This window comes from Eleutherodactylus coqui, chromosome 5 (genome assembly GCF_035609145.1).
Source record: "Eleutherodactylus coqui strain aEleCoq1 chromosome 5, aEleCoq1.hap1, whole genome shotgun sequence".
NCBI classification, from domain to species: Eukaryota; Metazoa; Chordata; class Amphibia; order Anura; family Eleutherodactylidae; genus Eleutherodactylus; species Eleutherodactylus coqui.
In genome coordinates, this window is record NC_089841.1 from 150,489,193 (window position 1) to 150,515,585 (window position 26,393).

At 45.3% G+C, this 26,393-nt stretch overlaps 1 protein-coding gene across 2 annotated transcripts in view; it reads right to left on the reverse strand.

Moving 5' to 3' along the window:
* Window positions 1–26,393, reverse strand: part of RIMBP2 (RIMS binding protein 2) — a 345,228-nt gene that overhangs the window by 198,167 nt on the left and 120,668 nt on the right. For both annotated transcript variants that reach the window (XM_066603410.1, XM_066603408.1), the window contains exon 3: window positions 3,475–3,564. The gene's annotated coding sequence lies outside the window, so the exon portion shown is untranslated. The remainder of the gene's footprint in view (window positions 1–3,474; window positions 3,565–26,393) is intronic.

Sequence of the window (26,393 nt, forward strand, 5' to 3'; positions counted from 1 at the left end):
CTTGCACCTGAACCAATTTTTATTTTAGCTGGGCTGCCTCCAGGCCTAGTTACAAATTAAGCCACATTAACCAAAGCGATTAATGGGTTTCACCTGCCCTCTTGGTTGGGCATGGGCAATTTTTCTGACGTACATTAGTACTGTTGGTACACCAATTTTTGGGGGCCCTCGCCTACAGTGTAATCCAGTTAATTTTTTGCCCACCTGCATTAAAGCTGACGTTACATCAGCTGTGCTGGGCACTGCAATGGGATATATTTATGTACCGCCGGTGGCTTCCTGGCACCCATCCATGCTGTCGGTCCACACGGAGTTGTAACTGCATGTGTCCACTTCTAAAGAACCCCAGTCTGACTGGGGCATGCAGTGTGGGCCGAAGACCACCTGCATTAAACATGACATTACCTCAGCTGTGCTGGGCACTGCAATGGGATATATTTATATACCGTCGGTGGTTTCCAGGGAGCCACCCATGCTGTGGGTCCACACGGAGTTGTAACTGCATGTGTCCACTTCTAAAGAACCCCAGTCTGACTGGGGCATGCAGTGTGGGCCGAAGCCCACTTGCATTAAACATGACATTACCTCAGCTGTGATGGGCAATGCAATGGGATATATTTATGTACCGCCGGTGGCTTCCTGGCACCCACCCATGCTGTCGGTCCACAGGGACTTCACAATAGGGAGTTGTACCTGCCTGTGTCTATGAATTAAAAACCCCGGTCAGGTTGGGGCATGCAGTGTGGGCCGAAGCCCACCTGCATTTAATCTGACGTTAGCTCTGCTGTCCAGGGCACTGCAATGGGATACATTTATCTACAGCCGGTGGGTTCCAGGGAGCCACCCATGCTGTGGGTGCACACGGAATTGCCATTGCGGAGTTGTACCTGCCTGTGACTATTTATAAAAAAACGCGGTCTGACTGGGGCATGCAGACACCTTGACAGAATGAATAGTGTGTGGCACATAGGTTCCCCATTGCTATGCCCACGTGTGCAGCTCCTGATGGCGGTGGCACAGGATTATATTTCTCATTGCTTCTGTACAGCATTGTGGGCTATCGCCCCCCCCTTTTTAAAGAGGGTCGCTGCCTAGCCATGCCAACCCTCTGCAGTGTGTGCCTGCGGTTCCTCCTCATGGCAGACGCACTTATAAATAGACATGAGGGTGATGTGGCTATGAGGCCAGCGTGTGGCATGAGTGCAGCTGAAGGCTGCGCAGGGACACTTTGGTGTGCGCTGTGGACACTGCGTCGTGCGGGGGGTGAGGGGTTGGGCAGCATGTAACCCAGGAGAAGTGGCAGCGGAGTGTCATGCAGGCAGTGATTGTGCTTTGTTGGAGGTAGTGTGGTGCTTAGCTAAGGTATGCATTGCTAATGAGGGCTTTTCAGAAGTAAAAGTTGTTGGGAGGGGGGGGCCCACTCTTGCCGCTATTGTGGCTTAATAGTGGGACCTGGGAATTTGAGATGCAGCCCAACATGTAGCCCCTCTCCTGCCCTATCCGTTGCTGTGTCGTTCTCATCACTTTCTTGAATTGCCCAGATTTTCACAAATGGAAACCTTAGCGAGCATCGGCGATATACAAAAATGCTCGGGTCGCCCATTGACTTCAATGGGGTTCGTTACTCCAAACGAACCCTCGAGCATCGCAAAAATTTCATCCCGAGTAACGAGCACCCGAGCATTTTGGTGCTCGCTCATCTCTATTTAACACCTCTATGCATTTTTATGGAAGTAACTAAAGAGCCTTGGGCTAGGCAACCATGTTTTTACGATGGCCAAGTCTCAGTGGAGCATGGGAATCCCATGCCAGCAGGAATGGGCACTCAGCTCTCGGGCTGATGTCAGCCGGGTCCACCTCTAACAACTGGGATTGAATTTTGGTTGGATCCCAGCTGCTTAATCACTTAGCTACCAGAAAATTATTATCACCACATTTGTTAAAAACCACATTACCCAAATAAAAAAAGTTAACATGTTATTTAACCCATGTAGAGAATGCAGCCAAGAAAACATGGCCAACATTTAGTATATGGCAAAGTCATAGTAAAAAGTGATCAGAAAGTCAAATGTTATAACTCTTGGAATGTGGAGAAAAAAACAAATTATATTTACTTCAAATGTGCATCTGCTAAGCAACAGTAGCAAAACAAAAAACTATATATAATTGATATCAGCATAATTGCACTGACCTGCAATATTACATAAATAAGGAAAAAAACAACAGTGGCAGAACTACAATTATTTGAAAAAGCTTGGCTGGTGGCTTGGGATGGTAGTGAAGGATTTTCTGAAGAGACATGAATGAGGTGGTCTATGGCTACCAAATTAGCCGTTGGAAATCAAGACACGACAGGAAACTTTCAGTCAGACAAACTGCTGAGGCGCCATAACTCTTGTTCTGTCTAGTAAACTCCTGTGACATGACAAGTGGGTTGCCATCAAGATCCCATCTGCTTCCTTTTATACCTGGCAGATTTACGCCCCTTTACCGTACTTTGCACCTGTTCATTTGTTTCTATACAAGTGAATGGACCTACTACAAAACTTCAGGAAACAGACAGAAACAACAGATTGACAGTCCAGGCTTAGATAGACACTTTGTCTGTGGACCTGCTAAACTGTGTCTTAACCAATCAGATGTCACCCTGTTCTGCTCCCTCCTTCCTTCTTACAGCATAAGGGCCCATTCACATGGGCATATTTACTGTCCATATGCAGTCTGCGTATTAGGGGACACGGACCCATTACAGCCTATGAGGCTATTCACATGTGAAGGTTTTCACATGGGCCAATGGAAAAAAAAGTTGCAGTATGTCCTACTCTGGTCCCTATCATGGACAAGAACTGGACATGCAATGCCCACTGCCCATGGGTATCAGACATGTGTCTCTGTGCTGTCTGATGGATGTGAGTTGTATCCAAGAATGTCGGACGCAAATCGCATACGGCTATCTGAATAAGGCCTTAGTGTAATACTCTGGAAGAGAGACTGTATCATGCTTCCCCTTAATCTCTCTCATCTCTCACAGTATTTTTTTTGGTGTTGGTGGGAAATATTTGCACCAGTTTCATGGCATAAAAAATTGCAAATTATGGTACATGCCATGTTTGTGCCATAATTTGTGACTTTCGTCACCACTTGCCACTTTTGAAAAGTAGTGTGAAAAGTGGGCAGTGTTATGATAATGATAGAAATTCTTTTTTTTTTAAAACTGCTTGTAGGAGAAAAATGAAAGAAGCTAATTTTGCTAGTTTTTTTGTTGTTGATGCTTCAAATACTTTTGTGGTTTGAATGTTAACTTTTCATTTTACCATTACTTTTTCTACAAAGGAAATGACACTTGTTAGAACACCATTTCCATTTTTGAATTCCCATTACATTTAGCTGCCCTCTTAATCTGCACACATATGAAGTATAACGGTGGTAATGAAGATAAAGAACAGTTGTAAGTACTTAATTAGAAAACGTTACCTGGTCATACTGCAAGGCCCTGTGGGATAAGCTGGCATACTGAAAATTTAGGCGACTCTTGTCTTGAACTGCATCTTTTAGTTCATTTTCCTAAAGAAATGACATAAAAAAAACAAGGTAAAGATACTCTCCTGTGAAGTAATGATAGCAAGGCAATTTTATCAGAAGTATATAAAGAACTTGTGAGCAACACCATTGGTGGGAAGAGACAGTGAAGAGCAAGGTAAGTATGAAGTATGTATCTTTCATAAGAACAGCTGGAAGGAAAACTATTCTTTTGTTGACTGTAATACACTTTTTAATGTAGTTTTTGTTTCATACCCAAAAAGCACAAGCAAAAAAATGGCATATTTTCCATTTCAACTGTACATGCATTATTTACAAGCAATTTCCTCTTTTGGATATGTTTGTTGTTTTCATACATTTTAGACATACCTTTTTTTGTGTCTTATAGAGAAGCATGTGCAAAAATGTCAGAAAGAAAAATGTAAAATGGACAGCCTGCTGTGATTACAACAAAACGCTACTAGCTCAAAACACACACAAGTGAAAAAATACCAAACATACATTGTTTGTAGTGGGTTTAAGATTTCTCCATTGACCTTTGTCTAACATCTAGCTGTGCTCTTTTTTTTTTTTTTTTAAGAAAACTGCAGAAAAAGAAGCAAGAAAGACATTAGTCATTTTTATTCCTTGAATACGCTGTGTGAGAAATTTTTATTAATCTTTAAACATTTCTTTACCTGCTGACGAAATACCAATTAAACACTGATAAACAGATTGTATTGCATGCGCCACAAACCAAAAAAAAAGACTAGACTAAAATAAGTTACAGTTGTGTGTCCTTCGGATAATATTGTGGATCAAGTTCCCATTTACTTCAATGGCTGTAATACCAATCCTGGTCACTGTACTGAGAATGGAGCTGTCTGTTCAGCATAACAGCATGAGTCCCAGGTGGTAGACCAGAGGCGTAATTTATAGCTCCTGGGCCTTAATGCAAAATCTGTAACAGGGCCCACAACTATAATGTTTTTTTCATAGTACTGGGCTCCTTATATGGAGAAGAGAGGCCTTATGGGGCCCCCTACGCCAGTGTGGTGGACCCTTGCTGATATACTATTGAAGGTCTATGCTAAGGACTGGACAACTGGACAACTCTTTTAGGATGGACATTAGACATATTCCTTTATACAGGAGCAGATGAAAGTAAATACAGATGAGCGAACGTGCTCGTCCGAGCTTGATACTCGTTCGAGTATTAGCGTGTTCGAGATGCTCGTTACTCGAGACGAGTACCACGCGATGTTCGAGTTACTTTCACTTTCATCTCTGAGACGTTAGCGCGCTTTTCTAGCCAATAGAAAGACAGGGAAGGCATTACAACTTCCCCCTGCGACGTTCAAGCCCTATACCACCCCCCTGCAGTGAGTGGCTGACGAGATCAGGTGTCACCCGAGTATATAAATCGGCCCCTCCCGCGGCTCGCCACAGATGCATTCTGACATAGTTCAGGGAAAGTGCTGTCTTGCTGGAGTTGCTATAGGGAGAGCGTTAGGAGTGATTTTAGGCTTCAAGAACCCCAACGGTCATTCGTAGGGCCACATCTGACCGTGTGCAGTACTGTGGAGGCTGCTTTTTGCAGTGTTGCACTTTTTTTTTTTTTTTTGTATATCGGCTGTGCAGAGCATTGCGTCCTCAGTCTGCAGTAATTTTACATAGTATAGGGCCAGTAGTGCTGAGGCAGGGACAGTGAAAAAGGTGAAAGACATATACTGTCTATATAGGCAGTGGGCTTTTCCAAAACAATTTGGGAAAAAACATTCTATTTGGGCTGCCTGTGACCGTCCTGAGTGTACTGCGTCTCTGCTGGGGGTAGTAGTCCTAATTAATACGCAGCCAGCTAAGTGTTACAGCAGGCTTGCGCAAAATTCTTTCTTGGCTCTGCTGTGCGTTCCGTAAGCGAAGTCAGCCTCCAACCACAGGCCAATAAGCGGCACATTTAATTACAGCGTTCTGTTTCTGCACTACTGGTAATACACCATGCTGAGGGGTAGGGGTAGGCCTAGAGGACGTGGACGCGGGCGAGGACGCGAGCGAGGACAATTTTTATACGTTTCAATGCTCATTAAAGCGTTGAAACTTGCACCTGAACCAATTTTTATTTTAACTGGGCTGCCTCCAGGCCTAGTTACAAATTAAGCCACATTAACCAAAGCAATTAATGGGTTTCACCTGCCCTCTTGGTTGGGCATGGGCAATTTTTCTGAGGTACATTAGTACTGTTGGTACACCAATTTTTTGGGGCCCTCACCTACAGTGTAATCCAATTAATTTTTTGCCCACCTGCATTAAAGCTGACGTTACATCAGCTGTGCTGGGCACTGCAATGGGATATATTTATGTACTGCCGGTGGCTTCCTGGGACCCACCCATGCTGTCGGTCCACATGGACTTGCCATTAGGGAGATGTACGTGCCTGTGTATACTTATAAAAAACTCGAGCCTGACTGGGGCATGCAGTTTGGGCCGAAGCCCACCTGTATTTAATCAGACGTTAGCTCTGCTGTCTAGGGAACTGCAATGGGATATATTTTTGTACCGCCAGTGGGTTCCAGGGAGCCACCCATGCTGTCGGTCCACACGGACCTCACATTAGGGAGTTGTACCTGGCTGTGTCTATGTATTAAAAACCCCGGTCTGACTGGGGCATGCAGTGTGGGCCGAAGCCCACCTGTATTTTATCTGACGTTACCTCAGCTGTGCAGGGCAATGCAATGGGATATATTTATGTACCGCCGGTGGCTTCCTGGCACCCATCCATGCTGTCGGTCCACACAGAGTTGTAACTGCATGTGTCCACTTCTAAAGAACCCCAGTCTGACTGGGGCATGCAGTGTGGGCCGAAGCCCACCTGCATTAAACATGACGTTACCTCAGCTGTGATGGGCACTGCAATGGGATATATTTATGTACCCCCGGTGGGTTCCAGGGAGCCACCCATGCTGTGTGTCCACAGGGACTTCACATTAGGGATTTGAACCTGCCAGTGTCTATGTATTAACAACCCCGGTCAGACTGGGGCATGCAGTGTGGGCCGAAGACCACCTGCATTTAATCGGACGTTACCTCAGCTGTGATGGGCAATGCAATGGGATATATTTATGTACCGCCGGTGGCTTCCTGGGACCCACTCATGCTGTCGGTCCACATGGAGTTGTAACTGCATGTGTCCACTTCTAAAGAACCCCAGTCTGACTGGATCATGCAGTGTGGGCCGAAGACCACCTGCATTAAACATGACATTACCTCAGCTGTGATGGGCAATGCAATGGAATATATTTATGTACCGCCGGTGGCTTCCTGGCACCCACCCATGCTGTCGGTCCACACGGAATTCCCATTGAGGCAGTGATTGTGCTTTGTTGAAGGCCGTGTGGTGCTTAGCTAAGGTATGCATTGCTAATGAGGGCTTTTCAGAAGTAAAAATTGTTGGGAGGGGCACTCTTGCTGCTATTGTGGCTTAATAGTGGGACCTGGGAACTTGAGATGCAGCCCAACATGTAGGCCCTCGCCTGCCCTATCCGTTGCTGTGTCGTTCTCATCACTTTCTTGAATTGCCCAGATTTTCACAAATGGAAACCTTAGCGAGCATCGGTGATATACAAAAATGCTCGGGTCGCCCATTGACTTCAATGGGGTTCGTTATTCGAAATGAACCCTCGAGCATCGCGAAATTTTCGTCCCGAGTAACGAGCACCCGAGCATTTTGGTGCTCGCTCATCTCTAAAAGTAAACCATTGCTTGTAGGGAATAGTTTAGAGCATCCAACATTTTAAGGCAATATTATCTAGGAACTGAATCAAATTCACATTTGCTCTTTAGTGTCCAAAAAATAGTGCGATAGAAAGCTCAAAAATACTGCCATCCAGTAGCTTTTAACAACATGTCATATTAATACTGTCATATAGTAGTTAACAAGGTTGCCGTGCATCGGCTATTAATAACAGTGCCATAATAATACCGCCGGATAGTAATTATATGCCATAGAGCACCTCAATAATATTGCTATACAGTGACGGATAAAATGCTGGTATAAAGTGTCAAGATCAAACAGCAACTTATCTGCAGCAGGTAAAGTTAATTTTTCCCACATTCTGTCTATTATAATCAACATTCTCTATAAAAAGAAAATATAAGGTTGAAAATAAATTGACAAAGAGTCGGAGTTAATCGGATGCCAGTTTAACCCACCAATGGTAAAGATGGGTTGATGTGAGCTATGAATGGTGGAGGTTCCAAGGCACTTGCCCCGTTTGCCCCTACCATAATACGACTGTGCCAGTACAGGTTCTATATATATTTTGAATATTTTATTATTTAATACCTGCTAAGTTTCAATGGACAGTTTGATTCCTTACAATAGTCTTACAGGCAATCTTCCTACGAGCATGCTCAAGAAATGCAATTGCTTGTGTGCATCCTGGTTTACTGTATTTCTTTTTCAATAAAACTCATCATTTTACTACCAGCATGGGTTGCCAACCCTGGATAGATTGTTTGCCAGTCTAGATGATTAAGTCACCACTTTCTCTAACGCTGCTGAGTGGACATCTGCCCAATTCCATTTGTACTCAACCTATCAATTTACTACATGCCGAGCTGCAAATTGCTCCATAAGAGCTTAGTGTTCTCTGACCTGTCACCAATACTGAGAATGAGATTGTACAGTCATCTGAAGCATTTAGTGTCTCAATATCAATTAATAGCTCTGAAGAATAGAAAATATCTGCAATTTGCAATAAACATTGAGGTTATACATTGTTTAAAATACATAAAAAATAACTTGTGTTGAAGATGATTCACATATTTCATACAAAATTAAAAGATATCAATAAATATAAGCCTTTGCATTGTTCTTTTCTGTCAAAGGTGGTTTCATATTTAGATACATTATCCTACCAAAAGTAATTGGACAACTGAACAAGAATCAAAAGTAGTATTTATTTACATATATTAATACTTAGTGGGGCCTCCTTTGACCCTAATGACATTGGGTACTCTGCCTGTCATACTTTCTACTAACATTTGATACACCCCAGCTGGTATTTCCCTCCATTCACCATGCAAACGCTGGGAAATTCTCTAAAAGAAAATAGATGCTGTTAATTTCTAATCCAACATTCCAAATCGCCCCAAAGGTATTCAGAAGGGGTAAGGTCGGAAATCTGTGCAGGCTAGTCCAATCGTGGAACGTCCATATCCTCAAACCAAAGAGAAATATTGTTGGATTTGTGAAAAGGCGCATTGTTTTGTTGGAAGTATTACTAACCATTTCCAAGGTATTGCCACATTGTCGACAGCACATTATTGTCTACAATGTCAAATTATACCTCTGTGTTCATGGTTCTTGTCACTACAACCAACAAACTGAGAACATGTTGTGTAAAAACATTCCCAGACCATAACAGCATCTCCACTGTACTTAGCTGTTCATAGAATCATAGAGTTGGAAGGGACCTCCAGGGTCATCGGGTCCAACCCCCTGCTCATTGCAGGATTCACTAAATCATCCCAGACAGATATTTGTCCAGTCTTTGTTTGAACACTTCCATTGAAGGAGAACTCACCACCTCCCATGGTAACCTGTTCCACTCATTGATCACCCTCACTGTCGGAAAGTTTTTTCTAATATCTAATTTCTGTCTCCTCCCTTTCAGTTTCATCCCATTGCTTCTGGTCTTTCCTGGTGCAAATGAGGGCTGATCCCTCTGCACTGTGACAGCCCTTCAGATATTTGTAGACCGCTATTAAGTCTCCTCTCAGCCTTCTTTTTTGCAAGCTAAACATTCCCAGATCCTTTAACCGTTCCTCATAGGACATGATTTGCAGACCGCTCACTATCTTGGTAACTCTTCTCTGAACTCGCTCCAGCTTGTCTATGTCTTTTTTAAAGTGTGGTGCCCAGAACTGGACACAGTATTCCAGATGAGGTCTGACTAAGAAACAATAGAGGGGGATAATGACCTCACATGATCTAAACTCTATGCTTCTCTCAATACATCCCAGAATTGTGTTTGCCTTTTTGACTGCTGCATCACATTGTTGACCCATGTTCAGTCTGTGATCTATTAGTATACCCAAGTCTTTTTCACATGTGCTGCTGCTTAGCCCAATTCCTCCCATTCTGTACGTGCTTTTTTCATTTTTCTTGCCCAGATGTAGGACTTTTGCATTTCTCCTTGTTAAATACCATTCTTTTAGTCGCCGCCCACTGTTCAAGCTTTTTTTTTTTTGAATACTCTCTCTTCCCTAGTGTTAGCTATCTCTCCTAGCCTTGTGTTGTCGGCAAATTTGATCGGTTTCCCATCAATTCCCTCCTCCAGATCATTTATAAAAATGTTGAACAACACTGGGCCTATGACAGAGCTTTGTGGTACCCCACTTGATACATTCTTCCACTTAGATGTGCCGCCATTTATGACCACTCTTTAAATACGATCACTCAGCCAGTTGTGAATCCACCTTACAGTTGCCTTGTCAATCCCATATTTGGACATTTTTTCAATAAGTATGGTATGAGATACTTTGTCAAATGCTTTACTAAAGTCAGGATATACTATATCCACCGCATTTCCCTGATCAACCCAGTCGGTCATTTTGTCATAGAAGGAAATTAGATTCATCTGGCATGACTTGCTAGTTACAAACTTATGCTGGTTCTGGTTAATTACTTGATTTTTATCCAAGTACTTGTATAAATGCTGTTTAATAATTTGTTCAAAGATCTTTCCCGGTATAGAAGTCAGGCTCACAGGCCTGTCGTTTCCTGGATCCACCCTCTTCCCTTTTTTGAAGATAGGGACAACATTTGCCCTTTTCCAATCTTCTGAGACTTCTGGTCTCCAGGAATTTTCAAAGATTATGGCGAGTGGCTCAGCAATTACCCCTGCTGCTTCCTTTAGTATCCTAGGATGTAATTCATCTGGACCTTGCGACTTGAATGCATTTAAGTTAGCTAAGTGTTCCCTCGCCATCTCTCAGCTTATAGCCTGTATTCTTTTATTCCCCAATAGGACAGGGAAGATCAGTTGATGTTCCATCCACTTTCATAGAGAAAACAGATACAAAATAGGAATTTAAAAGTTCGGCCTTCGCTACATCATTCTTAACTAGAGATGAGCGAACGTGTTCGTCCGAGCTTGATATTCGTGCGAATATTAGGGTGTTCGGGATGTTCGTTATTCGTAACGAACACCATGCGGTGTTCGGGTTACTTTCACTTCCTTCCCTGAGACGTTAGCGCGCTTTTCTGGCCAATTGAAAGACAGGGAAGGCATTACAACTTCCCCCTGTGTTGTTCCAGCCCTATACCACCCCCCTGCTGTGAGTGGCTGGGGTGATCAGGTGTCCGCCGAATATAAAAGTCGGCCCCTCCCGCGGCTCGCCTCAGATGCCGTGTGAGTTAGATGAGGGACAGTGCTGTTTGTACCGGAGCTGCTGTAGGGAAAGAATTGGTAGTTAGTGTAGGCTTCAAGACCCCCAAAGGTCCTTATTAGGGCCACTGATAGCTGTGTGTTGGCTGCTGTTAGCAGTGGCAATTATTTTTTTTCTCAAAATCGCCTCTGCAGAGCGTTGCACCCGGCATTAGGGACAGAAGTGCTGCATAGGCAGGGAGAGTGTTAGGAGTGAGTGTAGCCTTCAAGAACCTCAACGGTCCTTTCTAGGGCCATATTTAACCGTGTGCAGTACTGTGCTGGCTGCTGTTAGCTGTGCTGCATTTTTTTTTTCTTCTCAAAATCGCCTCTGCAGAGCATTGCACCCTCCATTGATACTGCAGGGAAAGAATTGTGTAGGCAGGGCCACAACACAGTTATTATTCATTGAATATACGCAGTGCTGCCTTTTGGTGGAAAAAAACTGAAAATAATTCTACTTGTCCTGCCTCTGTCCGTCCTAAGGGCGGTGGACACGTGTCGGCTGCGTGTGCAACGTTTAAAAATCAGACGCACCCAGCTACGGTTTACTGCTGGCTTCGCCATTTGCTTTCCTTAATTGGGAAAAAAAATACCTGCTCTGCCAGAGTTAATAACTCTGCTACCCTCACGTTCTGTGCCACATTAGCAGGGCCACAGCACATTTATTAAACTTCTCATGTTCATTGAATATACGCAGTGCTGCCTTTTGGTGGAAAAAAACTGAAAATAATTCTATTTGTCCTGCCTCTGTCCGTCCTAAGGGCGGTGGACACGTGTCGGCTGCGTGTGCAACATTTAAAAATCAGACGCACCCAGCTACGGTTTACTGCTGGCTTCGCCATTTGCTTTCCTTAATTGGGAAAAAAAATACCTGCTCTGCCAGAGTTAATAACTCTGCTACCCTCACGTTCTGTGACACATTAGCAGGGACACAGCACAGTTATTAAACTTCTTATGTTCATTGAATATACGCAGTGCTGCCTTTTGGTGGAAAAAAACTGAAAATAATTCTATTTGTCCTTCCTCTGTCCGTCCTAAGGGCGGTGGACACGTGTCGGCTGCGTGTGCAACGTTTAAAAATCAGACGCACCCAGCTACGTTTTACTCCTGGCTTCGCCATTTGCTTTCCTTAATTGGGAAAAAAAATACCTGCTCTGCCAGAGTTAATAACTCTGCTACCCTCACGTTCTGTGACACATTAGCAGGGACACAGCACAGTTATTAAACTTCTCATGTTCATTGAATATACGCAGTGCTGCCTTTTGGTGGAAAAAAACTGAAAATAATTATATTTGTCCTGCCTCTGTCCGTCCTAAGGGCGGTGGACACGTGTCGGCTGCGTGTGCAACGTTTAAAAATCAGACGCACCCAGCTACGTTTTACTACTGGCTTCGCCATTTGCTTTCCTTAATTGGGAAAAAAAATACCTGCTCTGCCAGAGTTAATAACTCTGCTACCCTCACGTTCTGTGCCACATTAGCAGGGCCACAGCACAGTTATTAAACTTCTTATGTTCATTGAATATACGCAGTGCTGCCTTTTGGTGGAAAAAAACTGAAAATAATTCTATTTGTCCTGCCTCTGTCCGTCCTAAGGGCGGTGGACACGTGTCGGCTGCGTGTGCAACGTTTAAAAATCAGACGCACCCAGCTACGTTTTACTCCTGGCTTCGCCATTTGCTTTCCTTAATTGGGAAAAAAAATACCTGCTCTGCCAGAGTTAATAACTCTGCTACCCTCATGTTCTGTGACACATTAGCAGGGACACAGCACAGTTATTAAACTTCTCATGTTCATTGAATATACGCAGTGCTGCCTTTTGGTGGAAAAAAACTGAAAATAATTCTATTTGTCCTGCCTCTGTCCGTCCTAAGGGCGGTGGACACGTGTCGGCTGCGTGTGCAACGTTTAAAAATCAGACGCACCCAGCTACGTTTTACTCCTGGCTTCGCCATTTGCTTTCCTTAATTGGGAAAAAAAATACCTGCTCTGCCAGTGTTAATAACTCTGCTACCCTCACGTTCTGTGACACATTAGCAGGGACACAGCACAGTTATTAAACTTAGATTATTCATTCACTAGAGGCAGTGGGGCCTTTCGTTTTCAAAAAAGGGAAAAAATTATATTTGGCTGCAGTCTTGCGCCAATTTATTTCCTGCCTGTGAAATCAAATCACTGGTAATACAGCATGCTGAGGGGTAGGGGTAGGCCTAGAGGACGTGGACGCGGCCGAGGACGCGGAGGGCCAAGTCAGGGTGTGGGCACAGGCCGAGCTCCTGATCCAGGTGTGTCGCAGCCGACTGCTGCGCGATTAGGAGAGAGGCACGTTTCTGGCGTCCCCACATTCATCGCCCAATTAATGGGTCCACGCGGGAGACGGTTATTAGAAAATGAGCAGTGTGAGCAGGTCCTGTCCTGGATGGCAGAAATTGCTTCGAGCAACCTATCGTCAACACGCAGTTCTGCGCCGTCCACTGCTGCAAATCCGAATCCTCTGTCTGCTGCTCCTCCTTCCTCCCAGCCTCCTCACTCCACTACAATGACACCTGCTCAGGAGCGGGAACACTCCCAGGAACTGTTCTCGGGCCCCTGCTTAGATTGGGCAGCAGCGGTTCCTCTCCCACCAGAGGAGTTTATCGTCACTGATGCCCAACCATTCGAAAGTTCCCGAGGTACGGGGGAAGAGGCTGGGGACTTACGCCAACTGTCTCAACAACTTTCTGTGGGTGAGGAGGACGATGACGATCAGACACAGTTGTCTTGCAGTGAGGTAGTAGTAAGGGCAGTAAGTCCGAGGGAGCAGCGCACAGAGGATTCGGAGGAAGAGCAGCAGGATGATGAGGTGACTGACCCCACCTGGTGTGCAACGCTTACTCAGGAGGACAGGTCTTCAGAGGGGGAGTCAAGGGCATCAGCAGGGCAGGTTGCAAGAGGCAGTGCGGTGGCCAGGGGTAGAGGCAGGGCCAGACCGAATAATCCACCAACTGTTTCCCAAAGCGCCCCCTCGCACCATGCCACCCTGCAGAGGCCGAGGTGCTCTAAGGTCTGGCAGTTTTTCACAGAGACGTCTGACGACCGACGAACAGTGGTGTGCAACCTTTGTCGCGCAAAGCTCAGCCGGGGAGCCAACACCAACAGCCTCACCACCACCACCATGCGCAGACATATGATGGCCAAGCACCCCACAAGGTGGGACGAAGGCCGTTCAGCGCCTCCGGTTTGCACCCCTGCCTCTCCCCCTGTGCCCCAACCTGCCACTGAGATGCAACCCCCCTCTCAGGACACAGGCACTACCGCCTCATGGCCTGCACCCACACCCTCATCTCCGCTGTCCTCGGCCCCATCCAGCAGTGTAGTTCAGCGCACCGTCCAGCCGTCGCTTGCGCAACTGTTGGAGCGCAAGCGCAAGTACGCCGCCACGCTCCCGCACGCTCAAACGTTAACCGTCCGCATAGCAAAATTCATCAGCCTTGAGATGCTGCCGTATAGGGTTGTGGAAACGGAGTCCTTCAAAAGTATCATGGAGGCGGCGGCCCCGCGCTACTCAGTTCCCAGTCGCCACTACTTTTCCCGATGTGCCGTCCCAGCCCTGCACGACCACGTCTCCCGCAACATTGTACGCGCCCTCACCAACGCGGTTACTGCCACGGTCCACTTAACAACGGACACGTGGACAAGCACAGGCGGGCAGGGCCACTACATCTCCCTGACGGCACATTGGGTGAATTTAGTGGAGGCTGGGACAGAGTCAGAGCCTGGGACCGCTCACGTCCTACCCACCCCCAGAATTGCGGGCCCCAGCTCGGTGGTGGTATCTGCGGAGGTGTATGCTTCCTCCACTAAAGCACCCTCCTCCTCCTCCTCCTCTGTCTCGCAATCAAGATGTGTTAGCAGCAGCATGTCGCCAGCAGTCGGTGTCGCGCGGTGTGGCAGCACAGCGGTGGGCAAGCGTCAGCAGGCCGTGCTGAAACTACTCAGCTTAGGCGATAAGAGGCACACGGCCCATGAACTGCTGCAGGGTCTGACACAGCAGACCGACCGCTGGCTTGCGCCGCTGAGCCTCCAACCGGGCATGGTCGTGTGTGACAACGGCCGTAACCTGGTGGCGGCTCTGCAGCTCGGCAGCCTCACGCACGTGCCATGCCTGGCCCACGTCTTTAATTTGGTGGTTCAGCGCTTTCTGAAAAGCTACCCACGCTTGTCAGACCTGCTCGTAAAGGCGCGCCGGCTCTGCGCACATTTCCGCAAGTCCCACACGGACGCTGCCACCCTGCGCACCCTGCAATATCACTTTAAGCTGCCAGTGCACCGACTGCTGTGCGACGTGCCCACATGGTGGAACTCTACGCTCCACATGTTGGCCAGGCTCTATGAACAACGTAGAGCTATAGTCGAATATCAACTCCAACATGGGCGGCGCAGTGGGAGTCAGCCTCCTCAATCCCTTTCAGAAGAGTGGGCCTGGTTGGCAGACATCTGCCATGTCCATGGTAATTTTGAGGAGTCTACCCAGGTGGTGAGCGGCGATGCTACAATCATTAGCGTCACCATTCCTCTGCTATGCATCTTGAGAAATTCCCTGCAAACCATAAAGGCAGCTGCTTTGCGCTCGGAAACGGGGGCGGGGGAAGACAGTATGCCGCTGGATAGTCAGGGCACCCTTCTGTCTATTTCTCAGCGCGTACAGGAGGAGGAGGAGGAGCATGAGGAGGATGAGGAGGAGGGGGAAGAGACAGCTTGGCCCGCTGCTGACGGTACACCGGTTGATTGCCTGTCATCCTTTCAGCGTGTATGGCCTGAGGAGGAGGAGGAGGAGGAGGAGGATCCTGAAAGTGATCTTCCTAGTGAAGACAGCCATGTGTTGCGTACTGGTACCCTGGCACACATGGCTGACTTCATGTTAGGATGCCTTTCTCGTGACCCTCGCGTTGCACGCATTCTGGCCACAACGGATTACTGGGTGTACACACTGCTCGACCCACGCTATAAGGAGAACCTGCCCACTCTCATTCCCGAAGAGGAAAGGGGTTCGAGAGTGTTGCTATACCACAGGACCCTTGCGGACAAGCTGATGGTAAAATTCCCAGCCGACAGCGCTAGTGGCAGAAGGCGCAGTACCGAGGGCAAGGTAGCAGGGGAGGTGCGGAGATCGAGCAGCATGTACAGCCCAGGCAGTGCAACAGTCTTTAAGGGCCTGGCCAGCTTTATGGCTCCCCACCAAGACTGTGTCACCGCTCCCCAGTCAAGGCTGAGTCGGCAGGAGCACTGTAAAAGGATGGTGAGGGAGTACGTAGCCGATCGCACGACCATCCTCGGTGACGCCTCTGCCCCCTACAACTACTGGGTGTCGAAGCTGGACACGTGGCCTGAACTAGCGCTGTATGCCCTGGAGGTGCTTGCTTGTCCTGCGGCTAGCGTCTTGTCGGAGAGGGTGTTTAGTGCGGCTGGGGGAATCATCACAGATAAGCGTAGCCGCTTGTCAACCGACAGTGCCGACAGGCTAACACTCATCAAGATGAACAAAGGCTGGATTTCCCCAGACTTCTGTTCTCCACCAGCGGACAGCAGCGATACGTAAGCAATACGTAGGCTGCACCCGCGGATGGAAGCTACGTTCTCTCTCACCATCCAAAACGGGGACATTTCTGCTTCATCAATCTGTGTCTAATATTCCTCCTCCTCCTCCTGCTCCTCCTCCTGAAACCTCACGTAATCACGCTGAACGGGCAATTTTTCTTAGGGCCACAAGGCTCACTCAAATAATTTTTCTGAACAATTTTTATAAGTTTCAATGCGCTTAAAAGCGTTGGAACTTTAACTTGAACCAATTTTTCGTTACACTGGGCTGCCTCCAGGCCTAGTTACCACTTAAGCCACATTAACCAAAGCGATTCACCTGCCATCTTGGTTGGGCATGGCCAATTTTTACTGAGGTACATTAGTACTGTTGGTACACCAATTTTTTGGGGCCCTCACCTACAGTGTAATCATAGCAATTTGTATGTTCTTCGCCTGCACTCATGGTACAGAAAGGTGTGTGGGGTTGGCCTACACTTTAGCTACATAAATGTAACTTGTGCCTTGGCTATACTAAGGCTACTGAAATGGAACTAAGACTGCGCTCCCACTATACTGCTGCTTCAGAATTGTTACTGGGGCCTGTCTTGAGTGCTACTATTGCTGACATGGAACGAAGACTGCGCTCCCGCTATACTGCTGCTTCGGAATTGTTACTGGGGCCTGTCTTGAGTGCTACTATTGCTGACATGGAACGAAGACTGCGCTCCCGCTATACTGCTGCTTCGGAATTGTTACTGGGGCCTGTCTTGAGTGCTACTATTGCTGACATGGAACGAAGACTGCGCTCCCGCTATACTGCTGCTTCGGAATTGTTACTGGGGCCTGTCTCGAGTGCTACTATTGCTGACATGGAACGAAGACTGCGCTCCCGCTATACTGCTGCTTCGGAATTGTTACTGGGGCCTGTCTTGAGTGCTACTATTGCTGACATGGAACGAAGACTGCGCTCCTCCTATAATGCTGCTACTGATATGTTAGTGGGGCCTGTCCTAATGCTACGGCTGAAATGTTACGAATTCTGGGCTCTGCCTATACCGCTGCTAATGGTATGTCTCTGGGGTGTGGAAACAGAGGCTTCCCAAAGACATGATGGCGGCGAGGCCATTTCCCACCAACGCGGTTACTGTTAAGGTGCATATAACCACGGACACGTGGAGAGGACACGTAGTGCCTCAAAAACATCCCCCTCCTCCTCCAACAGGGAAAACATTCTTGGCAAATGCCTTTGCATTGGTTCGTCTGGTGGCAGTCCAAGAATTTCACCTTTACCGACACAACAAGAGAGCCCCCACACCATCCCCCCGCCACGGCCCACTTAATCTTGGCCGCATTCCGAAAACCAACAAAATACAACCGTGCTACTAGGTCCGCAGTCACCACCACATTACCACCAACGCGGTTACTGTTAAGGTGCATATAACCACGGACACGTGGAGAGGACACGTAGTGCCTCAAAAACATCCCCCTCCTCCTCCAACAGGGAAAACATTCTTGGCAAATGCCTTTGCATTGGTTCGTCTGGTGGCAGTCCAAGAATTTCACCTTTACCGACACAACAAGAGAGCCCCCACACCATCCCCCGCCACGGCCCACTTAATCCTGGCCGCATTCCGAAAACCAACAAAATACAACCGTGCTACTAGGTCCGCAGTCACCACCACATTACCACCAACGCGGTTACTGTTAAGGTACATATTACCAGTCTGACTGGGGCATGCAGACACCTTGGCAGAATGAATAGTGTGTGGCACATAGGTTCCCCATTGCTATGCCCACGTGTGCAGCTCCTGATGGCGGTGGCACAGGATTCTATTTCTCATTGCTTCTGTACAGCATTGTGGGCTATCGCCCCGCCCCTTTTAAAGAGGGTCGCTGCCTAGCCGTGCCAACCCTCTGCAGTGTGTGCCTGCGGTTCCTCCTCATGGCAGACGCACTTCTAAATAGACATGAGTGTGGCGTGGCATGAGGGCAGCTGAAGGCTGCGCAGGGACACTTTGGTGTGCGCTGTGGGGGGGAGGGGGGGGCGGTTGGGCAGCATGTAACCCAGGAGAAGTGGCAGCGGAGTGTCATCCAGGCAGTGATTGTGCTTTGTTGTAGCTAGTGTGGTGCTTAGCAAAGGTATGCCATGCTAATGAGGGCTTTTCAGAAGTAAAAGTTGTTGGGAGGGGGGGGGCCCACTCTTGCCGGTATTGTGGCTTAATAGTGGGACCTATGAACTTGAGATGCAGCCCAACATGTAGCCCCTCGCCTGCCCTATCCGTTTCTGTGTCATTCCCATCACTTTCTTGAATTGCCCAGATTTTCACACATGAAAACCTTAGCGAGCATCGGCGAAATACAAAAATGCTCTGGTCGCCCATTGACTTCAATGGGGTTCGTTATTCGAAACGAACCCTCGAACATCGCGGGAAGTTCGTTTCGAATAACGAACACCCGAACATTTTGGTGTTCGCTCATCTCTATTCTTAACCAATTCACCATTTTCAGCTTGTAAGCATCCAATAGCATCTTTGACTTTTCTTTTGCTTTTGACATACCCCCCAAATCCTTTTTTATTGCTTTTGGCCTCTGTTGCAAGCATCAATTCATTATCAGCTTTAGCTTTTCTGGCACTTGGCCGACAGTTTCTGCAGACCACATTATATTCTTCTTTAGATATTCCCCCTCTTTCCATTTAATAAACATGTTTTTAACATGTGTACAAGTTCTGTGTTCATCCATCCTGGTCTCTTTAAATGCTTCCCATTCTTCCTTCTTTTAGGGATTGTTAACGATTGTGCTTTGAGAATCTCATTTCGCAAAACTTCCCAACATTCTTGGACATTTCTGTCTTTAAAAACATCCAGCTATTGGATTCTTCCTATCCTCTTTCTGAGTCCATTAAAATCTGCCTTTATGAAATCCAACCTTTAGGTCTGAGTTTTCTCAGGTCTTCCTCCCTTATTTATGCAAAATTCAAGGATAGCATGATCACTACCTCCTAAAATCCCAGCCACCCTTACTCCCTCAACCATTTCCTCCCTGTTGGTAAGAATTAGGTCCAAGATAGCAGATCCCCTTGTTTTCTCTTCTACCTTTTGGAAGATAAAGTTGTCGGCAAGAGCAGATAAGAATTTGTTGGATCCATTACTTTTACCTGCGAGAGATTCCCAACAAAAGTCTGGATAGTACAAATCTCCCATAATCACTATGTCATGCTTTTTTGAGAGCTTGGCCATCTAATGAAGAAAGAGTTTATCCATATCTTCTGCTTGTCCAAGGGGCCTATAGTAAATGCCTATAACAGTGTCCTTTCTGTTGTTCTCTCCTTGTATTCTTACCCAAACAGTTTCTACAGAACTACCATGCTCTGAAGCTTGAATCTCTGTGGAGATTAATATTTTGCTAACGTACAACGCAATACCTCCTCCCCTTTTTTTGGTCTGTTTCTTATAAATAAGTTGTAACCTTCAAGCCTTGTATTCCAATCATGTTTATCATTCCACCAAGTTTCCATAATGCCTATGACATCATATTTCTCTTCCTGTGTTAGGAGCTTTAATGCTCCTTGTTGGTTTCCCATGCTCTGTTCATTTGTGTAGAAACATTTTAGTTTGTGATCGGTGTCTCCTTCTCCTCCCCTTTCCTTTTGAATTTGTTGTCTTTATTCTTTCTTTCCACTTCTAATAGCAAGTTTCTCAGTTGTATTAATTAGCTGTATATTTTCACCTGGCTTTTCACTTCCCTTCCCATATTGTTCTAGTTTAAAGCTCTCCTAATGAGTGAAGCAAGGCACCCACCAAATATATGCTTACCTGTTTTTGTAAGGTACAACCCGTCTCTAGCAAACACTCCATCTGGTGCTGATGGCACCATCGATATAGCCAGTTGTTTACATCTAGAATCCTGTCCCATCTTCTTATTCTATGGCCATCCACTGGGAGGATGGACGAGAAGACCACCTATGCTCCTATTTCCTTCACCTTCTTTCTGAGGTCTTCAAAGTCTCTGCACATAGTTGCAAGGTACTTTTTTGCAGTGTCATTTGTCCCTACATGTATTAGTAGGAATTGGCGGTATTCTGTAGGACTGAAGAGTCTTGACAGTCTATCAGACACATCTTTGATTTGTGCACCTGGAAGACAGCACACCTCTCCTGAGGTGTCAGTTCTGCAGACAGTGGACTTTGCTCCTGTCAGTAGGGAATCCCCTACAACCACCACTCTGCTTTTCTTCTTCACAACAGCACTTCTTTGTCTCCATTGAAGAGGACTCTGTGTGCTTACTACACTGTTTTTTGTGGGTAGAGTCATTTCTTGCTGTACTTCTTTCTCCTCTGCTCTGTTCTTTGTGGGTAGAGTAATTTCTTGATGTTCCCCTTTCTCCTCTGCTCTGTTCTTTTTGGGTAGAGTCAATTCTTGCTGTACCTCTTTCTCCTCTGCTCTGTTCTGTGTGGGTAGAGTCATTTCTTGCTGTACCTCTTTCTCCTCTGCTCTGTTCTCTGTGGGTAGAGTCATTTCTTGCTGTACCTCTTTTTCTTCTACTCAGGAACCAGTACCAGGCCCTCCTGCGTAAGAACCTGGTACTGGTTCCCGAGCAGTATGAGTGCTAGCTGACTTCTGATCCTCCTGCTTCTTTGGGTCACATGCTTCCATTCCTTTGCTTCTGCAGGTACACATGACATTTCTTTTCCTTCAACATTTTGAAGACTTTCTTCTACTCTGTCAAGGAAATCCTCGCCTTCCTTAATAAGTTTCAATGTAGCTATTCTCTCCTGAAGACTGCACATTTTCCTCCAGTAGAGACAAAAGCTTACATTTCTGGCAGGTGAAGTTTGGCTGTTCCTCTGGTAGGTCTGTAAACATGTAGCATAAGTTGCAGCTCACCAAATAACTGCTCTCCTTTTCCATGTTGTCAGTTGATGTCCACTTGCAAATTTCTAAAAGTCAAGAATTGTAGTGAAGATATATAACCTATAAGATACTACAAAGTGTACAACTTCTCTGGTCTGGCGATGTCTCTCGAGCAGCTAGCCCCAGCTAATCCCAGCAATTTTCCCACTTGCATTGATTCTTTGCTCTTCCCAGAATGCACAGGAAATATGCAAATTATCTTCTTGCAGCATCAATCTCTGGTCTGTTCACACAAGACAATCGCAGTTCCAGGAAATCGCAGTTCGCAGCTCCAATGTCTGTTCACACAAGACAATCTGGCAAAAGACCTTCCCCAGGCATCCTCCACATCCATTTAAAGCCTCATTTGCACGGCACGAATGTCGGGCAAACGATGCCCGACACTCATCGCTGCATTTACTTGCTCCCGTGCTGTTGCACAGGAACGAGTATCGCTGGCTCACAGCGGGGCAGCTGGAGATTTCACTCCTCGCTCTCCCTCGCCCCTCTCCATTGACTTAACACAGCGGCTGTTCAGTACTGAACAGCTGCTGTTTACACTGAACAATTATTGTTCAGCTCATCTTTCATTGTTTATACAGCCTGCAGTACTGAACGGACACTGTGTTAAGTGAATGGAGAGGGGGCGGGGGAAAGCGAGAAGTGAAGTCTCCTCCAGCCGTCCCAGCCCTCTGCTGGCCGCTCTGTCAGAGAACCAACGATACTCGATCCTGTGCAACAGCACGGGAGCGAGTAATTTCGGGGACGAGTGTTGGGCATTATTTGTCGAACATTTATTCTGTGTAAATGGGGCTTAAATCCATCTAATTCGAATATTAAGTAGAGTGATTCATCACTCAATAGATTGAATGAAGTATAAAAAATGAACCCACGCTCCTTTCTAGAAGATTCACTGGATGGCACTTCTGTACACACAATCCTCTTTATTGTACAACGCGTTTCGCCTACATAGAGACTTTATCAAGATGCACTTGATAAAGTCTCTATGTAGGTGAAACGCGTTGTACAATAGAGAGGATTGTGTTTACAGAAGTGCCATCCAGTGAATCTTCTAGAAAGGAGCGCGGGTTCATTTTTTATACTTCATTCAACCTTTTTCTGGCTCAGTTCCCGGTTTGGGATACGGAGGATCCGCTTAGCTCTCCTGCTTCTTAGCCCAGCAGGATTTTCTGAAATATCTGGAAATTGTAATATAGGCTTTACAGGATACTGTGTGCTAGTAGAGACCCTGGAGAGGGCTCTGCAGCACACCGGGTAAGTCATACCCATATATGTTCCATATATTTAATATTTGCATTTCTGTACTCCTTGGAGCGCTACTCTCACCCAATACTTTGTTCTATCATCACTCAATAGAACATTCTGCCATTGCTTAACTGTTCAATGATGACGCGACTTGCACCACTGTAGATGGGCCGATGCATTGTGCATCAAGATTGATGGATTACATGCAGTGACAAAAGCCGTATATCTAATAGTGTGCAGTTTGCATCACAAACTATGGCTGACACCTCCAAGGGTCTGCATCTTATGCAGCATGGTTTTGGACATGTGAAATACTAATAAGACACAATCTATTCTACTGATAGGGGTATCCAGATACTTTTGGTAGGATAGGGTGCCTGAGAAGACTGGAAACCATGAAAGCTGTATTTGGTGTCCCACAGATTTCACAGAGTCGTTTACAACAAATCTACATAGTTATTAGCTCCCTGCTTCCAAACTTTGGCAGATTTTCTGTTCAGGAATCTAACACTGTTGATTGCCAACCCCTGTAGGAACTACAATGTCAGCCATATTGGTCATCATTTAGCTTTCCCAGAAGCTAATAACCAAGAAACAGCTGAGTAGAATAATGAGTGGTGTTACTATAAGATGACGATATAAATGACTTATTATCAGTTGTATTCATTAGTCAAAAACAAAGTATCATATTCATTTGAAGTATTTTCCAATAGTTAGGCTTTGTGCACATCAAAAAATGCCTTGAAAATGTTTTCCTTTTCTGAGGACCCTCAGCTATCATGGATCTTCATTGCACAGACAATACACATTCTTCTCCTAGACACTTCTATATTACTGTATAACATAACATCAGGTCAAATTTACTACAATGTCCACAATCAGTGACAGTCAATAGGAAGGCAGAGAAAGAATTTAATGGCATAGATTTGCAGAATGTCATGTTCACTTCACGCAAACGCCTTTGAATGATATATTCGACCCATCATTTTAAGCATATCAAGTAAAGCTTTCTGCCAAGAAACTCCTGACTATATACTAGGGAGCCAAGTGGTCAAGAGAACCCTGGTTGGAAAACAATGGTCTAACAGTACTAGAATAAAACAACAAGGTACATTAAGGTGCTTCATGGTAAAATACAAACAAATTGTAAAGCTCTAAAATTACTGGATGGGCATTTTAGAGCTTTACTGCAAATTGTGAATGTTTACCCTTAGAATTATATTGTCATTTTTTAGAATCTATCAGGTCACTGTAACTTCAGATATGTCCAGTAATAATACAATATAGGATAACTAAGCTGTGTAAAAGAGGCGCCAGACACAACTGATTGATAGTTGATACTTAAGTGTTCACTTTATGTCAAAAGGATGACTGACTGTCCAAAGTAAATATGTGAACTATCGGACTAATGTCTCTAGGGTTAACCTTCATCTTAGCTAACAAGAAGTAGAGCTAGAGACATATACTAAATTCAGCTCCCTGTTTCCATACAAAGGTGACACCTAATGACATATTTAGTATATATTTTACCTAAATGACTTAGCGAGAAAAAGGATCTCAAATAATCAGTAATTCAGCACGGACAATTATGTGGAACTCGGTATGACAGAACGAAGTCTGGTGTCCCTGTCTTTCAGTACATTATTTATAATTTCATTGCTGGAGCCAGTGACAGAGGGACTTGCGACTTGGCAAGGCTGATAACACTGGCATTCAAAACAGCATCACCAGCCAGTCTTGTGCCGTTTCCTTTTTACAGTTTGTGTTTGTTACTTACCATTCTGCCCCCAAGTCATATATCAGTAAAGTTGTACATGTCTCTGCCGTTGTCAGTGGCAGTTTTTGACATTACAATGTCCTTTTAGGTCTGTTAATAATTCAATATTATTCTGTGCCTCACTTTGTTAAACAGGTTGTATCCTCAATGTGGAAAAGATAAAATGTCATAGCAATGAGGGAACCCAAAAAGACAGCAGTTAATAGAAAGAGAAAGCAATGCACATAGAAGAAGCTTAAAGGGAACTTGTCAGCAGGAACATGGTGCCCAATCTGAGGACAGCAGTTACTAGCTTTAGAGACATTGATTGTAGGGATGTAAATGTTTAATAATATTAGTTGTACTCATTAAGAAGATGCATTGATTACCCCTCCTTTACGCCACCATCTGCCTATAATTGACAGTTTCTCTCCATCAGCTCTGTAGGGAGAAATCTGTCAAGCTGTGGTGTGAGGGAAGAATAACCAATGCATCTCATAAATAACTCCTACTTACAATCCCTAGTAAAAAAAAAAATACAGTGTGGCATTCCAGATTTATGAAACCATGTCTGATACTGGAAACACGAAAATCATACACTCAGTAACCGAAGGACTAATGACTTGTGTCCGCAGATCAGCTTCTATTCTTCTGCTGAGAGGGTCCTTTAACCCTTTCCAATCCAATTTTAGATTCAGGGTTTCCTAAAAGGCTTTCTCTTTTTGCTGTTCTACAATTGTGCCATCTGCTGGCTAAAGCTAGTGTGTGCGCCAGAGAGGCTACAACAGCGAATTGGCTGGCAATAGATTGTAAGAATACCCTGTTGGATGTCTTCTGGCATTGGAACTGTACAAGCTTCAATCAGAATGTAGGAAGACGTCGGATAGTGGATGGAAAAGGGATAAACACTTTTTGTATCTGTGTATTAACTATGCAAATATCCATCCTATGCCTCCTACTTCATAAAAGGAAAGGCAAACTTTCAGCAAACCCTAACAATTATACGGGGAACACAGTAAGCAAAATCAAACAGCAGATGAAGGGGGAGTGTCTTTACATTAGTATGTAATTGTGTATGTCACCATGGCCGGCCTTAGATGTGCAAGACATGTTGTGGTCATAGATTGCATCACCAGTCATCAAGTAAGGAGGAGTTCACTGGTCCTGACGGCCTGGAATATGGAGCTTTCCGAATTGATTCCACAATGTTATTAGTTTTTTTGGTTTGTTTTTATTAGAAGACTAAACACTAGAACAAGGGGGCACAATCTGAAATTAGTTGGGGGGAATAATCTGAAGCAATGTCAGAAAATATTATTTTTCTGAAATAGTAGTAATGCTTGAAACAATCATGGTTGGAAAATGAACAATAAATGAATTCAAGCATGCCTGGGATAAGCATAGATTTATCCTACGAGAAATAATATAAGAGCAGATTAGATGGACCATGCAGTCTTTTTATGCTGTCAATTTTCTATGCTTCTAATGTTTGCCCAAACATAAGGCAGTTCCGTGGGATGCAGCTTCATTCCCTAGTTTACATTGTAAGTGTGCAGTATTTAGGTGCTATGTATATGTAAAACACCAAAGTAGGTGACTAAAAGATTCTGCACAGGGTACATCTACGGCAGCCTCCCATAACACTCACAGCATAGGCTGCAGTTGACAGCAGTCCCCTAAATACTGGAATGGCTGCTATAGGTTGTTATCTGTATTGCAGGCCGACATGATTTAGTGAACTCAAGGATTCACATCAATGTTTCTGTTAATCTGTACAACCAAAACATGAGTGCACACAACTATCTTTCTATAGAAGATCTTAGTCTTCTAACAATATTGTCTACATGACATACAGAGAGCTAACACAGTAACCATTACCACCGTGATTGATCTCTAGATGTCTATTTAAGACTATGAAAAGGAGAAGAGATATTTAAAGGAATTCACTTGGCTGAAAAGATTCATGCTT